The sequence below is a fragment of the Felis catus genome, chromosome C1 (genome assembly GCF_018350175.1).
Source record: "Felis catus isolate Fca126 chromosome C1, F.catus_Fca126_mat1.0, whole genome shotgun sequence".
Lineage (NCBI taxonomy): Eukaryota > Metazoa > Chordata > Mammalia > Carnivora > Felidae > Felis > Felis catus.
Window position 1 is genome coordinate 99,375,289 of NC_058375.1, and position 18,141 is coordinate 99,393,429.

The 18,141-nt window shown below is 47.8% G+C and overlaps 1 long non-coding RNA gene and 1 other non-coding gene across 4 annotated transcripts; both read left to right on the plus strand.

Moving 5' to 3' along the window:
* The first annotated feature begins 274 nt into the window (after window positions 1-274).
* Window positions 275-359, plus strand: TRNAR-UCG. The gene has a single exon. It is a non-coding gene; the product is annotated as a tRNA-Arg (tRNA).
* Window positions 360-2,670: 2,311 nt separating this feature from the next.
* Window positions 2,671-17,796, plus strand: LOC109502555. Of its 3 annotated transcripts, none has more exons than XR_006582923.1 (6): window positions 2,671-2,966; window positions 4,871-4,941; window positions 10,340-10,549; window positions 11,458-11,506; window positions 12,707-12,810; window positions 14,904-17,796. It is a non-coding gene; the product is annotated as an uncharacterized LOC109502555 (long non-coding RNA). The 3 variants fall into 3 exon arrangements; XR_006582921.1 differs by lacking the exon at window positions 2,671-2,966 and adding an exon at window positions 3,637-4,227; XR_006582922.1 differs by lacking the exon at window positions 2,671-2,966 and adding an exon at window positions 3,638-4,227 and having other exon boundaries at window positions 16,803-17,796.
* Window positions 17,797-18,141: the final 345 nt, after the last annotated feature.

Sequence of the window (18,141 nt, forward strand, 5' to 3'; positions counted from 1 at the left end):
ACGTCTATGTACAGCGAAATGAGGAACACCTGTGTCACTTAGGCCCTGCACACTTTTGTTCTAAAAGGCATGATCCGTAGGCTCTCAAACGTTGCTCCCATTTGTTAGACCCTCTGTGGACAAGCTGGCAGGATCGGCGCACTTCTGAAAGGCCAGCGAAAGTGGGTAGAAGGCCAGGACCAAGGGGTGGCAATGTCATGGGAAAGAGTCAGTCCCGTGTAGCCGCGTGGTTCTCAACCCCAGATGCATTAGAATCGCTCAGATTTTGGGGGGCGCCTGGCTGGCTCAGTTGGATGAGCGTCTGACTTCGGTTCAGGTCATGATCTCGCAGGTCGTGGGTTCGAGCCCCGCGTCGGGCTCTGTGCTGACAGCTCAGAGCCTGGAGCCTGCTTCGGATTCTGTGTCTCCCTCTCTCTCTCTGCCCCTCACTCGTTCATGCTCTGTCCTCTCGGTCTCAAAAAAAAAAATAAACATTAAAGAAAAAATTTAAAAAATTAAAAAAAGAATCACTCAGATTTTTATTATTTTATTTTATATAAAATATAAAGGAGGCTGCATGCCCAATGTGGGGGGAGGGGGGTCAGACTCACGACCCTGAGATCAAGAGTCACACTCTCCACTGACTGAGCGAGCCAGCCAGGCACCCCAGAGTCACTCAGATAGTTTTTTCTTTTGAGAGAGAGAGAAAGAGAGAGTAGGGGAGGGGCAGAGAGAGAACCTCTCCGTGCCCAGCTCAGACCCCAACAAGGAGCCTGACTCGGAGCCCAACGCTGGGCTCGATCTCACAACCAGGAGGTCGTGACCTGAGCCGAAATCAAGAGCTGGACGCTCAGCTGAGTAAGCCACCCAGCCGCCCCCCACTCAGACGTGTTAACGTACCAATGTTGGGCAGCACCACAAGAGACCCCTCTGGCAGGATGTGTGAGTGCAGATAGGGTTGAGCAGCCCTGGAGAGCAAGGTTTTGGTGTCCAACCCGGGCTAGAAATCCCCAGCCCTGACAACAGAGGACCCAGACTCTGAGTCTCCCTCACGTATTTCAGAAAACGGGAACGAATCCTATCTTGCTGGGTGGCTATAGCCTGAAGCCATCCCGTGCAAAGGGACAGGAGTGAGGAAAATTAGAAGGACCCCACCGTGTGGAAGGTGTTTGGTATGGGATCGGTGTCCCTGAATTCTTCTTTGCCTTCTGCTCTCTTTTTTTTTTCCTCTGGAAAACACACACACACACACACACACACACACACACACACACACACACACCATGTCAGCCAATGGCTGGGTACACTTAATCCCCCAGGATGTGTTTCTTTCCACTCAATGATTTGCATTGCTTTGTTCAAGTTTGGACAGCTTCCACGTAGCTTCCATTTGTATAGGTTTTCCGTTTGGGAGCATTAAACTATAGGGAGAATCTTTTTAGGGGGTCGGGTCAAGGCAGGAGGAAACTGGCTCAGGGAGGACACATTTCTCCTCTCTGTGAGACACGCTTTGTGCCCCTACTACCTGTGTGAGGGGATTCTCTGCCAGCCCAACCCCCCCCCTTAAAACAAATTTTTATTTATTTATTTATTTTGAGACGGAGACAGCTTGAGCAGGGAGGGGCAGAGAGAGAGAGAGAGAGAGAGAGAGAGGGAATCCCAAGCAGGCTCTGCACTGCCAGCACAGAGCCCGACACGGCTCTGTTTGGTATGTTGTGTATCGTGTGTAATGTCACGAAACCATGAGATCGTGACCTGAGCCGAAACTGAGAGTCGGACCGGACGCTTCATCGACTGAGCCAACCCAGGCCCCCCCAGCCCAACCCTGATAAGATGCCTCAGTAAGTGTGCAAATAATTCAACGTGGCCCTTCCCAGGGGCCTCCGACACCATTTGCACCCTCATCCCTGCACACACGACATACGGAAAATTCTGGCAGGGCACGGCGCTAGGAATCAGTAAAGAGCAATAATGGATGCCTTTGGTTCTGGAAGTCACAAAAGCAGAAGTTGGACTCCAGGCTTGGCTTTTCTTTATTTCTCTCGCACTTCACAAGCTGAAGGATGCCATGTGGAGGCAACGGTGGGCTTTGCGGCAGTCCCTCGCTCAGGGAGCCGCCAGGCCACCATCCAGCCACCTCCGCTACCAGTCTTACTGGGGGACTGTCTGCCATGGCCGTCTAGAACATTCAAATGGACAGCATGGCTGCAGATACGCCCCCCACGCCGCCCCCGGCATTAACGGTCCTCCTCGATTCTGGGCATTACCCAGCCCTTTTCCCCCTGCAGTCATCAAGCACATGAGCCATTCAAGCATGCAGCTATTTTTACTAGAGTGTGAAGGATTCTCAGTACAAACTATATTTAACAGGAGGTTAAAGTTCACATTACACAATCAGTGGGGCACAGGACTAAATCATTAAACAGCCTGTTCTAGGCTCTTCCTGCTTTTCTCTACAAGCGGGCTTTCAGTCCTGAGCCTTCTTTCAGTTTAGCCTGCAGATGCCTTGAGGTCTTGGTTTTTTTTTGCAAGAAAGACTTATTCTTTTTCTTTTTCAAAAGTTTTTTAATGTTTATTTACTTTTTGAGAGAAAGAAAGAGAGAGACAGAGCATGAGTGGGGGAGGGGCAGAGAGCGAGGGAGACACAGAATCCGAAGCAGGATTCAGGCTCTGAGCCGTCAGCCCAGAGCCCGACGCGGGGCTCGAACCCACAAGCTGCGAGATCATGGCCTGAGCCAAAGTCAGACGCTTAACTGACTGAGCCAGCCAGGTGCCCCGGAAGTCTTTTTCTTTTCAGGCCTCCTGTGTCTCAGGTGGAGATTTTCTCGTGGCATCAGGACCTCTGATTTAGCAGGAACCTGTGAGGGAATGTTAAGTGAAGCCCAGTGTTGGAAGATCTAGCCTAGAAATTCTGAAAAACGCAAGCCATCCATCTGGAGGCTCAAACTGATGCTCGCCGACAACCATCGCTGGCTTTTCAGAGCGAGGTACTGACAAGGGGCTGGGGTCAAGGGTGTTCGTGTCAGAGCAGGAATGAAGAGGAGGGGTCTAAACCGGCTCATCGCTAGGAGAGGCACCCGAGAGCAGGGTCCTGGGCCTGGCGTGCATTGTGACACGTTGCCCACATGGTCCCTCAGCTGCTGGAGGAGCTGCCTACAAACAGCCTCAGCAGGTGGCCTGGGCAGGAAGGGCCTCCACTCAAGAGTCACCTCGCTCAAGGTGACACCCCCCTTCCTGGGGGAGCCTGCATGCAGTGACTGGTCAGGGTTGCAGGGTTGCCTTATGAAGGGCTGACCCGAACTCAGGACAACTGGAAAACAGCATCCCTGCCTCAGAGCCCCCTGGGTGGGGGGTGGGGGGCGGAGGGTAGGGCGGCGGTTCATTCGGCCTTCCGTTAAGACTGCCTCCTGGGGCGCCTGGGTGGCTCAGTTGGTTGAACGTCTGATTTCAGCTCAGGTCATGATCTCACAGTCTGTGAGTTCGAGCCCCGCATGGGGCTCTGTGCTGACAGCTCAGAGCCTGGAGCCTGCTTTGGATTCTGTGTCTCTCCCTCTCTCTACTCCTCCCCTGCTCATGCTCTGTGTCTCTCTGTGTCTCAATAATAAATAAACATTAAAAAAAAAAAAAAAAAGACTGCCTCCTGCATGGCCTCTGCCTCTGGTACGGGTGCAGGTCTCAAGAGCGCCTCCCAAAACGCTCCCGCCTGCCATCCGGGTCTCAGAGTCTGCTCCCCGGAGAGCCCCACCTGCCTGCGACAAGGACCAGAGAACTTGGTAGCATTTCTTAACCTATGTGACATTCCCCGCTCTGCTTTTTTGTTGCCGGTGCCAGCTGCCAGAAAGCTCTTCGGATGCACACGGCAAATGCTCTTGGGCAGACCCAGCAAGTAGCAAGGATATCCCCGGTGAGAGGATTACAGAGGCAGGATGTCACTCCCTATCCCAGACCAATGCAGTGAGGACCTGTATTTTATTTTATTTTTTAAGGTTTATTTATTTTGAAAAAGAAAGAGCGAGAAAAACGGAGTGCAAGCAGAGGAGCGGCAGCGAGGGAGAGAGAGAATCCCAAGCAGGCTCCGCGCTGTCCCGTCGGCGGGGAGCCTCACTTACGCTCGACCTCACGGACCGTGAGATCGTGACCTGAGCCAAAATCAAGAGTCGGACGCTCAACCGCCTGAGCCACCCAGACGCCCCGAGAACCTGTATTTTAACAAGATCCCCAGATGATTCATATGTGTGTTAATGTTTGGTAAGCACCAGATGATTGGATGAGAAATGGCTGAGCGGGAACGTTTACCGGTCGCAAGGAAGTATCCTGCCCCCTTGTTTGCTGCATAATAGGAGTCATCTGTTTTTAGCTCTCAAGTTATTTTTTCCTACGGAGAGGACTTTAAAAACCCATTATTTTGCCCCAGTCCGATCGCAGGCGAAAGGGCGGAAGACGGAGGCAGATGGTCAGGCAGCAGATAGCTCCGGTTAGGGAACCTGGCTGCCACATTAAGCAAACCAGGGAAAAGTGTGGACGTAGAGTCCGAACGCAAAGTCAGTGGCAGCAGGTTCTCGGAGCGTAGAGGATGCGATGCGACAGATGAACTTGGAGCTTTCCCAAATGACCCCACGGAAGCTGGTAGAAGACAGCCCCCCGGGGGCAGGCACACACACAGGCGGGCAAAGGGATGCACTCCCACCCGTCCTCTTAGCCCCGCTGTCTGAGGATTTTCAGCAGTCCTTCACTGACAAGGGACTGACATACTAGAAGGACAAGAGTTTGTGGTAGGGACAATGAGACGTTTCCAAGGCATCCTTCCTAGGAAGGATCCAGTCATTCTCAGTGGGTCCTTCCGTGGCTCATAAACCGCTGCAGTAAGCCGTCTGTCTGGATTTCTTTACAGATAGACCTGTAGGCCGGGTTGACCTGTAACTGTGTCTTCCAGCAAAAGTCCTAGAGAGCAGCACAGGACAGGTGAGTGGTGCTCATACAGAGTGACGCTGAGCCACGACTGATTCGCGTCTGGCTGTGGCCTGTTCTCTTTCAAGGGCAGCATGGGGAGGGGAGCTGCCGTGTGACCAGGACCCCCAAGGGAAGTGTGAGCGTCAGCAGATATCCAGGGGAGACGCGGGGGGTCCCGGTCCTCGATGAAATGTGTCTCCCACTCAGCGCAGCTACAGACCCAGAGCAGAGCACAATGGAGCAGCTGTGGGCCCTTCTGAGAAGTGGCAGCAGGCAGACTGGGGAGGGAGACCAGAAATCCAAGTGCCACTGAACCAGCAATGAGTTTCCCACTTGTTTGACAGTGTATCCGCAGTCCGGATTGGGGGCAGCCCCGAACTTGGAAGTGCACACGTGTGGATAGAAAGATCTCCCTCTAGTTCCGGCTCAAGGTGAAGTTAACACAGGGGGGCTGTTCTTTATCCTTCCTTTTGCCATTCGCTCACAGCGGGCCCCCAGGCGATCAGAGCAGTGGCAGTGACAGCGGGAACAGGGCCCCTTTCCTCTCTGTTGGGAGGAGTTATTTCTCCGAAGAATGGGGGCGACCCATTCCTTTTTTTCTCTCTGTTTCCCACCACTTGGCCCTGAATGTGGACACATGTATGGGAGGTGAACAGCACAGTAGGATAAATAGAGCACTAGCTCTCTGTCCAGAGGACGGCCAAGGGGAGCCAGAGTGCCAGAAAGTGCGAGGGAGGTGGCGAAAAGGGAGGAACTTGGGCAAACGGCCCCACCAAGCTGTTCAGAAACTGCTGGGCTCAACCCTGTGCTGTGCATTGGATCTGCCCCTAAACAGCACACCGAAGACTCTGAGAACCGAATTAAGGGGTAGACCACCACCCAAGTCCCAGATGGACAGCAGCCTCCCAGCCCCCACGGGGGGAACACCCATGGGGAAAGGCTGCGTCCCTCCGAAGATTCTGAAAACAAGACCGACACTGAAACTACAACCGACAGAAGGCTGGCAGACCTTTCAGCCTGAATCCGTCTGGGTTGATCGTCTATGAAAACACAAATACCAACCTTTACATAACATGGGAACAAAACCCAGGTCGTGTAACGTATCGTTCAAAACTGCCAGGATACCATCCAATATCACTCTGTGTATTCGTTTTCTATAGCTAGAGACAAGTGGCCACAAACTTAGTGGCTTCAAACAATACCCTCTTTTTTTTTTTTTTTTTTTTTTTTAATTTTAAAGTTTTGTTACATCCGAAGTCCAAAATCAGTCTCACTGGGCTAAGGTCCAGGTGTGGGCAGGGCTGGCTCCTTTTGGAGGCTCTGTGGGAGAATTGTTTCCTTGCCTTTTCCAGCTTTGAGCGGCTGCCCACACTCCTTGACTCATGGACCCCTTGCTCTGTCTTCAAAGCAAGCAACTGAACATTCCTCCGACCCTTCTTCCATAGCCATATCCCTTTCTGACCACAGCCAGGAAACATGCTCTGCTTTTAAAGATGCTTGTGATTATAGTTGGCCCGCCAGTAAATCTTTCCATCTCAAGGTCAGCTGATAAGCAATTTTAATAGTGTCTGCGACCTCACTTCCTTCTGCCCTGCGATGTAACATAGTCACAGTTTCCGGGAACGAGAACAAGGACATCTTTGAGGGAGACTTTATTCTGCCTACCACCCTCAGCATAGGAAGAGCCATCAAATCTCAGCTCACATGAAAACAGACAATCAACAGACGCCGGCACCAAAATGATGCAGATGTTGGCATTTTCCGGCAAGGACTTTCAAGCAGCTATTATAAAATATTCCAAGAACGAAGGGAGAGCACTCTCGAAATGAATGGAGAGATGGAAAGTCTTAGCAGGGAAAGATAAAGGGTAAAGGATAGCCAGATATAAATTTTAGAATTAAAACACGCAAGAAACAAAATTTCAAAGCCTGATGGATATACCAATAGAAATTATTCAGTCTAAACAACAGAGGAGAAAAATTGGGGGTGGGGGGGGTGGGGGAAGATGAACAGAATCTCCGGAACCAGTGAGACCATACCAAAATGTCTTAACCTTTGTGTCATTCAGGTCCCAGAGGAGCAGAAAGAATGCAGGGCAGAAAAAAAATACTGGAGAAAAAAAATAATGACTAAAAACTACGCAAACTTTGCAAAAGGCATAACCCTATAGATTCAAGAAGCTCGATGAACTCCAGAGAGGACAGACATATATATAAAAAAATCCATGCCCAAACACATCCTAATCAAACTGCTAAGAACCAAGAGGAAGCAGCCAGAAATACGACATAGAACAGATCAGTTCAAATGACTGTGCATTTCTTAGCAAAAAGCAGAAATTGACCGATGCAAACCACTGGCAGATTTCTGCTCATCAAAGTAGCAGGAATTTTAACAATTACTACTATCTGGTGTTAGGGTCAAAGAACACGTTAGTGGGAAGAGATATAGGAACATTTATGAGAGGCAACTGGGCATTTTCTATCAGAATTGTCAATCTATACACCTTTTAACCCCTCATTCCACTTCTAGAAATTCATCCTAAAACAATACTCGTACATGTGCTCAGAGATATTTATTGCGGCATCGTATGTAACGGCAAGTAAACACATTAGTTAATAAGAACGTTTATCAGTTATTAACAGAGAATCATATTTAACTAAATTACGGAACACCACACTATGTAATGTATGTAATGTACTTTTTAGAGCAATTACATTGGAGGGGCGCCTGGGTGACTCAGTCGGTTAAACGTCCGACTTGGTAAATGATAGAGACATTTGTCAAATAGAACACCCCCCCCAACACACACACGCACGTCAGGTTTTATGGAGCCTATTAAGTGCCGAGAAACAGAAGATCTGGAAGGACAAAAGCCAAACTGATACCAGTGGTTGCTTCTGAGGAGTAAGATAGGAAGGATGGAAAAGTTACTTGCACTTTTTACTTCATATATCTGTGCATGCGTATGTGTGTGCATGTTAACAAAGAAGAAGTATTATTTTGACATTTTTAAAATGGTAAAAGGCATACCTATGCAAGTTTAGTAACAGTGTCCTCCAGTGTTCTGACCCTAGAAATTTACCAACTAGTCTTTCGCTGTTTTCTGGGGATTTAGCATTTTATTTTTTTTTAATTTTTTAAAATGTTTATTTATTTTTGAGAGACGGTGTGAGCCGGGGAGGCACAGAGAGAGAGGGAGACAGAGGATCCGAAGCAGGCTCTGAGCTGTCAGCACAGAGCCCGATGCGGGGCTCAGACCCACAAACCGTGAGATCGTGACCTGAGCCCAAGTCGGACGCTTAACCGACTGAGCCACCCAGGCGCCCCAGATTTAGCATTTTATTCACTTCCGTTAAGGAAACCAAATCCTCCCATTCAGCATCTCCTAGTGTGTAAGTTTCCTACTGCTGCATAATAAATTACTCCAAGGTTTACTAGCTTAAGATGCTCAAAATGTATTATCTCATCTAGGTTTTGAGGCTCGGGAACCCAGAGTGTCTTGATCGGGTGCCTCTGGTCCGCGTCTCCCATAGGCTGCAGTCAAGACATTGGCCAGGGCTATAGACATCTGAAGGCTTGAGTAGGCCTAGAGGATCACATACTAGTCTCTCACCTAACTCCCGGCAAGAGAACTCGATTCCTCACTGGCTGGTGGTCAGAGGCCTCAGCTCCCCTTCACACAGGCCTCTTTGTAAGCTGCTCACAGCATGGGAGCTGACTCTCCTTAGAGCGAATGGTCAAAGAATGAGATAGAGTGGCCGAGATGGAAACCACAATGACTTCTATAACTTCTACGAGGCTATAGAAGTGATAGTATATAGGGGATATACTATCACTTCTGCCATAATGCGTTGGTCACACAAACTGACCTTAGTACAATGTGGGGGGAGAACACAATACCAGAAGGCAGAAAGCATTGAGAGCTACCTGGAAGACCGGCTGCCAACGTTAAATTTTGCCCGACACTCTTTCTCTTCTGCTTGTTCAAGTTCACACGCTTTCTAAGAACTTGTAAAGTTCAACTCTATCCCTACAGCATCACTGGTGCATTTAGGGGTCCAGGAGCATCCAGTCTAACATCAAAAGAAAACTATGGGATGTCTGGGTGGCTCAGTCGGTTAAGCATCCAACTCTTGGTTTCCCACTCAGGTCATGATCTCATGGGTACGTGAGTTCAAGCCCCAAGTTGGATTCTGTGCTGATAGCGTGGAGCCTGCTTGGGATTTTCTCTCTCCTTCTCTCTCTTCCCTCTCCCACCTGTATCCACTCACACACACACTCTCTTAAAATAATAATAATAATAATAATAATAATAATAATAAACTAAATGAATAACTAAATGAATAAACTAAAATGAATAAACTAAAAAAAAAAAAAAAACCAACAACGCTATGGACCAAAAGGAAATCCCAGATCACAGAGCCCCCGCATTTTCCTGTAAACAAGGGAATTTTTATTTCCCTGAATTGATGATTAGAAACAGTTGGGGAAACTGCAAATGTACATAATTGATCAAGGAGAAAAACACAGGGAATAAACGGGCATCTCAATGAGAATCCTTTCAACAAGGAGTCATGTGACCTGTTCCCACCCTGCAGCCCAACCTTTACTCCTCACAAGTCAGGGCAATCGTCTCTCCTCCCAAGTGGAACTTCCCATAAGCTATGGAGGCAAGGAAGCAGAAACGCTTGCCAGCTCACAGATCAACATAAAGACTACCAGAATCTTCTGTCACAGAAAATTTTGGAAGGCAACCAATAAAATCTGGGAGTTAAAAGATATCTCTGTCTCTGCACAAAAACAATATGAAGGACATCAAAGTGTGGCCTTATCTGCGAACTTGGAAGAGAATTTCCTGACGTGTGTATGTTCCTGATGGCAAACGACGTGCGCTGTGGTCTTAGGAGCATAACTGAACGGTACTATTCTTTAAAAATTTTTTTTTAACTTTATTCATTTTTGAGAGACAGAGACAGAGCATGAGCGGCGAAGGGGCAGAGAGAGAGAGGGAGACACAGAATCCGAAGCAGGCTCTAGGCTCTGAGCTGTCAGCACAGAGCCCGGCGCGGGGCTCGAACTTATGAACTGCAAGATTGTGACCTGAGCCAAAGTTGGACGCTTGACCGACTGAGCCACCCAGGTGCCCCCTGAATGGTACTATTCTATACAGTTTAGACTCAGCCAAACATCTAAGTCTTTCATAATATGCTTGCAGATAGGGTGTAGAAATAAAAGAGTTGATTCATCATAGATTGAGCAATCCTTACGCAAAGACTATTGATTAAATCATCGTTGTCAACTTGAAAGAAGTTAACACGCCTCAGGGCTTTGAATTTGGGCTTGCCGCGTTCAACATTTTTATAAACTATTTGGAAAAAGACAAGTAAAATGTGCCGCTTATGTTTTCAAGTATTACAGAGTGAGGCAGGAGAGCCAAGAAGTTGGATTATAAAATCAGAATTCCCAGAGGTCTCCGACGGGCTGAAATGATAGGCCAGAACTCACGACGTGGAAATGGGTGGAAGCGAACAGCATAACATCCTGCCCAGGTGCCAAATGGGAGAGAGCGGGCCTGGTACCAGTTAATGCAGAAAAGCTTTCGGTGAGCTACGGATTTAAGGTAAGTCAGCAGTCCGCCCGCCCTGCCGAAAAGGCAATGCAAAAACCTCAGTCTGCAGTTGTAACAAACAGAGCTCAGACCCATGGAGATCTTGATCTGATGGATCCCACCCTGTGAATCTGTGGATCCCTAGAATGATTGACAGAGTCCTCTAGGAGCAGAATACCTGCGAACTCCCAGATGATACAATTCTCTGTATATAACATTCCCGACTGACCCATCTAGTAATTCTATCCAAAAAGAAGAAGAAGGAAAAAAAAAAAAAAGAGAGAGAGAGAGAGAGATGAGTTTGTTTGATTCTTTATTTGTTCAAACGATATTTATTGAGAAAAAAAAATACTTGCCGGGTATTCTGCTAAAAGCCAGTGACATGGAGGACATATCCACCTCCTCCCAGTTATTCATTCAAACCCTAATAGAGCGTCAAGAGATCTGGTCGATGTAATTAAGGTTCCAGATCAGTTGGCCTTACGATAGGGTCGGACCCCAATTGCGTGAGTACTTGAAACGCAGCGAGTTTTTTTCTGGTTGGTGGCATAAGAGTGAGTTGGAGGTTCAAAGCGTAAGAAGGATTCTATGCACCATTGCTCACTGGAAGGTGAAGGGGGGGCCACATGGTAGGAGTGCGGGTGGCCTCTGGTTGCTGAGAGGGACCCCCAGCTGAGAAGTCAGCAAGGAAACAGAGACCTCAGCCCTACAACCACGAGGCAATGGATTCAGCCACAAGAATCAGCTTAGAGGACGACCCAGAGCCCCAGCGAACCACAGCCCCAGCCAACACCTTAATTTAAGCCCAGTGAGACCCTGAGCACAGGATGCATCCACACCACACCCAGGCTTCTGACCTACAGAAATTGGGTAATAAACTCGCGGTTGTTTTACAATACTTTGTGCCAATTTATTTACAGCAATAGAAAGCTAACACAGGTGATAAAGAAACAACAGCCACACAATGAGGTAAGTGCCCTGATGGAGCAAAGTCGCAGGGTACACGGTTGATGGTCAATTTCAGCATCAATTTCCCCCTTCTCTTCCCTCGGTGAATCTCAGTTTTGGTCACTCCTCATCCAGACATACAAACGTGGCCGCTAACTGCACCCCAAGCCCCAAATGTGGGGCTGATCAGTCTAAAACAGGGTTTCCCCGGGGGCGCCTGGATGGCACAGTCGGTTAAGCATCCGCCTCTTGATCTCAGCTCAGGTCGTGATCTCACGGTTGGTGAGTTTGAGCCCACATGGGGGTCTACTCTAATGGTGCGGATCCTGCTTGGGATTCTTTCACTCCTTCCCTGTACCCCTCCCCTACTTGTACGTGCTCTCTCTCCCTCTCCCTCTCTCTATTAATAAATAAACATAAAAAATTTAAAACGGGGTTTCTCAATTTTGGCATTATTGACGTTTTGGCCTAGATAGTTCTTTATTGTGGGGGTTATCCTGTGCATTGTACGGTATGTATCAGCATCTCTGGCCTCTACTTTTTTGTTAATTTTTTTAAGTTTTATTTATTTATGAGAGATAGAGACAGCATGAGTGGGGGAGGGGCAGAGAGAGAGGGAGACACAGAATCTGAAACAGGCTCCAGGCTCTGAGCCCGATGCGGGGCTCGAACTCACAAACCATGAGATCATGACCTGAGCCGAAGTCAGGAGCTTAACCGACTGAGCCACCCAGGTGCCCCTGGCCTCTACTCACCATATGCTAGCGACACACACTCCCCCTGTCCTCCATTCATGGCAATCAAATCTGTCTCCAGATATTGCCAAGTGATAAGGGCGGGGAGGGATGAGGAGCAAAATCACCCCCAGCTGAGAACCATCCATGTAAAAGTGCGCTTACGTGCCTTGCTAATGTTTGGTTCGAGAACAGGTATGTGACCACTTTGGAGAATGAGCGGTAAAGAGAAGGCTTTGGAAGGGTCTGAGAAAATCCTGCTCACTGTACGGGGGATGGTGCTGGAAGCAACCCTCCCTCCAGATGTTGTTATGCGCAGATTTGAGCACTGGGCCTGCTGCGGCCATGTCAAACCCAGCCTGGGGACAGAGCCATGCCGAGTCTACCCTACCTCTAGATTACTGGTTATGTAACCCAATTGATTCCTTACTGTTCGAGACGATTCAAGATTGTTCAGGAGAATTCAAGGCACATCTGGGTTTTGCAGCCAACAGTCGCCTAACTGGTGCCAACGTACAAGATGCTGTCAAAGTCCAGGGGAAGATGTACGTCACAAGCCGAGTCAGGAAAGAAAAAGCAAAAGAAAAGAAGGTAGGCCCAGAAGAGTTTATGGAGTGCTTTCACATCGTATTTAAAAAAAAACAAAACCAACTCTCTTAAATTTCAAAATGTGTGATACAATATTATTAAGTACAGTCACCAATGCCGTACGTCATATCCCCATGACTTATTTATTTCCTAACTGAAAGTTTGTAGCTTTTGACCCCCTTCATCCATTTTGCCCACCCCCTGCCCCCTCCCACCTCTGGCAACCACTAATCTGTTCTCCGTATACCTATGAGCTTGGTTTTTTTATTCGTTTGTTTTTTTAGGTTCCGTATCTAAGTGAGATCATACGGTATTTGTTTTTCTCTAACTTATTTCCCTTAGCCTAACTCTCTCGAGATCCATCCATGTTGTCACAAATGGCAAGATTTCCATCTTATTTATGGCTGAATAATATCCCGCTGTGTCCACACGACATCTTCTTTATCCATCCATCTGTTGGTGGACACTTAGGTTGTTTCCATAGTTGGCTATTGTGAATAACACTGCGTGTCTTCTTAAGTTTATGTTCTTATTTGTTTCCGATAAATGTCCAGAAGTGGAATTGCTGAATCCTATGGTAGTTCTAGTTTTCATTTTTTGAGGAACCTCCATACTGCGTTCCAGAGTGGCCGCACCAATTTACATTCCCACCAACAGCGCACAAGGGCTCCTTTCCCCCACATCCTCGCCAATGCTTATTATTTCTTGTCTTTTTTGGTGATGCCATTCTGACGGGTGTGAGGTGACACCTCGTTGTGGTTTTGACTTGCATTTCTCTGATGATGAGCGATGTTGAGCATCTCTTCCCGTGTCTGTTGGCCACCTGGATTCTTCCTTGGGGAAGAAAATGTCTACTCGGATCTGCGCATTTTTTTGATTAGCTTTTTTTTCTTTTGCTACTCAGTTGTATGCATTCTGTATATATTTTGGATATTAACCCCTTCTCTGATATAGCATTCGCTGATTTGTTTTATAGTATTGGTTTTTGCCCATTCTGTAGGTTGCCATTTTTTGCTGATGGTTTCCTTCGCCGTGCAGAAACGTTGTGGTTTGATGTGGTCCTGCTGTTTATTTTTGCTTGTGTTCCTTTTGCTCTTAAAGGTGTCAGTCACATCACACCTTTGATCCTAAGCACCCTGGAAGAAGATACTATTATCTTCACCTTACATCTCAGGAGTTAATGGCTTGTCCATTGTTATGAGACAAGGATGGGTCAAGTTCAAACCCCGGGCTTCTGATACCAGATAGGCTCCCCCCACCCCCACTCTTTATTTGAACCATGACTTCTTTTATATCAAAAAATATATATATATAATATATAATCTATATATAAATATATATAATATATAATTTTATGCTCAAAAATATTAGATATACTAGACAAAAGTTCAAAATTTTGAGTGAAGGGTCCAAGGTTTCCCATAAGCCCACCTCTACTGTCACTCCAAAAGATACAGTCTCATCTTTCCAGAAAATCACTCCAGCTGGGACTTTCCTGAGGTTTCCCCCACTTATACCTCCTTGCTGTTTTTTCCCTGTTTCTTCAGTCCATTATTTTATCAAGGCCCAGTTTATTCCTGAAATTACATAAGGTAGCCCAAGTTTTTGGTGATTTTTCTTCCTCTTAACTGAGAGCATGTACGATGCGCATGTTGCCAGACGTACTTAAGCCTCACCAGATGGGGCCCGAATAGTAGTCATTCTAAAAGAGCTCACCACGTTCGTCCCCACCTGCTTATCCAGGTGTATGCTTGTCACCATCCCCCTTCGCTTTCTGGGTCTCCTCACTGAGGTCTTCCTCTGGGGACACTTCACCCCCATTCCTGCAACCCCTCTCACCACGAGAACTCCACTGGCTGCACCAAGCGGTCCGCCCTGAAAACAGAAGGACACCTTTCCTAGTCTGTCCCTCTCGGTCACCTGGAAACCAAAGCAGCTTTGCGCGTGCCTGGGCGCTCATACATCCCGTACCCCAAAGACAGAGCCCAGCAAAAACCAGCTTCTTCGGCCTCCGTCTGCAGCCCTTTTCCTAATGTGGCTTTGCTGTGGAGGCACAGACCCCATGCTGCTCCTCTCGTCTTTGTCTCTATTTCTAGAAATGATATCAGCCACCGGGTTTTGGATGCTTACTCTGGGCCAGACGTTATGCTAAGCACCTGCCAAGCTACCTCATTTAATCCTTACCACCGCCAGATTGGGCAGGTATCCTCATGAGGCACCTTTTACAAGATGGTCTCTTACAGCTAAAAAAGCTTACGGAGCTTGGGTAAGGTCCTACAGCTGATCCAAGAAGTCCTTGCTTAATCTACACATACGCTGCTCTCAAGGTACTACAGTAACAACTTCCTCCTGTCTCCCGCGGTCAAAATCAAAAGCCCTTTGAAAATGAGCGCATGCAAGGCGGTCCCTCTAGCACCTGGTCTGCAGACACCCTCTGACATGCTGCATGTATTATTACAAGTCATTGTGAACATGCATTGAGTGCTCGTTATGTTCTAAACACTTTGCATTATTAAAGTGCCTTGAATCCTCAAAATGACCCTGGTTAGGTAAGTACTGTTATTTTTCCTTATTTCACAGATGAAACACACACACACACACACACACACACACACACACACACACAAGCAAAGGCACTGAATGGTTAATTAACATGCCTGAGGTCGCACAGCTAATGAGCGGCAGAGCTATGATGAGGACACAGGCAGTCTGGTGCCGGAGCCCATGCCCTCACCCCTCTGCTACTGATTACTGCATATCTACCATGTTCCCGTGTTTTCTCTAATCTTCCCAACGTTCCCGCAAGCGGGCTATGGCCCCAGTTTTATAACCAAGCAACCTGAACATCAGAGAGATGAAATAAACTTGCCTAAGCTCTCGGTTACTAAATGGAAACATCCAGATCCCCACCAGGTCTACCCTGTCTGTCTTTTCCTGCGTGTTTTTTTGTTTTGTTTTTTTCTCTGTAGCCCCAAGCAGGTTCCCTGCTCCATCCTCCCAGCATCTCCCCGAGAGCTACAGCTCAGGTCTGTGCTCTGGGCATGGAGAAAAGGAGGAGGGCGATTAAAGAAGGTGGCGGCTGCCAGCTGCTGCTTCAAACAAAATAGATCCACATTTACAAAGGCACCAGGGCTGGTTGCCTAGCAACAACTTTCTACCTCCCCAAGCTGCTCTACCCCATCCTTAACCCACCGCACATCACACACTCCCCTTGGCCCGCAGTGCCCTCTGAGACATCCCCCTTCGAGGCCGCCTTTGTTCATTTTAACCTGATTTGCTGGGCAAATGCTCGCAGCTTGCAACTTGCAGAGAGCCCAGGAAACACGCAATTCATGCCACAGATGGCCCTGGGGCAGGCCGAACAGAGCCCTCCTCCCTGCACGGCCCAGACCTTGGCACTCGCAGGATATCTAATGCTGTGGGAAGGAGAAGGTCTCAATTTCAGGCTCTTTGTCAGATCCCTGAAGGTTTAAAAAAAGAGTTTTGTGTTTCACATATGTCAGGTTCTTTAAATAGTTCTTTGAAATAAAAGTTTGATTGGGATAGAACGAAAGTAGACTGTCTGGATTTCTTTTTTCATCTTATCCCCCATGTTTGAAGTTAGAGCCTCTTAAATTTAAACTTATCTTCAGTTCCACCAATCCAAAAGGCCTTGGGGCTATTTTTGTCCTAGACTCTTAAAGGGAGGTAGGACAAGGCAGAATACATAGTTCTCTGAGCTCTACTTTCCAGCAGAAATGACAAGGGACAGCCGTAGTGTAGCCCCCGGCAAGTCCAGAAGTTTCCGACTTCATGGTGAAGTGATGCTGACCTGAGAGCTGCATTATCACTCTCGGGGGCTCTAAACACTTTTGTGACCATGGGTCCCTTTATCCACAAGAAGAAAAAAAATAAAGAAAAAGATATTAACAATTTTGTATTTTGCAGGTAGGTTGGTATGAAGACAAATACGATCCAGGCTGGAATCATTAATACATATTCATTACCTTTATCAGGATATGTTTATCTTTTTTCTAATGTCAAAAGAAATTGAAACATTTCCGTGAGCCCGTGAAAATTTATGAGTCCACACCGCTGCACCTGCTGTGCCTAATGGAGAAGACGGGGCTGCCGAGAGCAGACCAGAACACGGCAAGCATTATGGAGACACTGGTACCCAGCACTGCACTCCGAGCCATGAGATTAGGACGAAAGTAAGATGTGGTGCCCGCACTCAAGAGGCTCGCAGCCTGGCTGGGGAGGAAGAAAAGGCCATGGCTGCAATCACCGAACCACAGAAACTCAGCGTGGCCGCCACCGATAAGATCACCACGGCCCCTTTCTTATTCAGGGGCCCTTGCATCTCATTCCCGCTGGAAGAAATAACACATTTGAAAAATAGCAGTTTGAGAACAGTCCAGAGAGGTGGGAGGTGGCTGTGGCACGCATGGTGATGATTGGACACTGGGGTTAAAGAATAGCCAAGGAAGATTTCTGGGTTGGGGGCTTGAGTGGCCATCTTCAGGGACAAGAAATATGGAAGAATGGATTGCAGAGGGAAGTGAGTTCCGTGTTGGGCAGGTGGCGCTTGAGATAACTTTGGGGAGTAAAAGGCAGAGATTACTGCTGCTTGATTCCCCGCTAGGGTCCCATCTTTCCATAAGTGGATATAGGTAGAGAAATCTCGTGACTACTTGCCTGTATGCGTCTGATGCCCAGAGCTAGAGACTGGGGTGTTATAGCAGATGCTGGCACTTGACATTCATTTTCTACCTGAAGGCAGCTTATGTTAGCACCTGCAACTCCCTGCCTTGTTCTGGCCTCAGAATAAGGAATAGATAGTCTATCCATAGGATAAGATGGAATTGCGCGAGAGTTAATGCTCTGGAAGCAGCCCTCATCCAGTGATGGGTAGAAAGTTGGGAGGTCTAGGGGCGCCTGGGTGGCTCAGTTGGTTGAACGTCCGACTTCAGCTCAGGTCATGATCTCACAGCCTGTGAGTTCGAGCCCCGCATCAGGCTCTGTGCTGACAGCTCAGAGCCTGGAGCCTCCTTCAGGTTCTGTGTCTCCCTCTCTCTCTGACACTCCCCCATTCATGCTCTGTCTCTCTCTGTCTCAAGAATAAATCAACATTAAAAAAAAAATTTTTTTTAAAAAGAAAGTTGGGAGGTCTATGTCCAACTTTGTCAATTATCCTGTAGTTGGGGTAATTTTGAGGCACAGACTATACAGAATTCCCCAGTGAGACAGAGTTTCTAGAGCCCTGGGGTGAGGTCGGAAACATCCTGGCCAGACTTTGTGAGTAAGAGGTTTCTCTGGGCGAAGGGCTATATGGTCAGTTCCAGGACCTTGTGC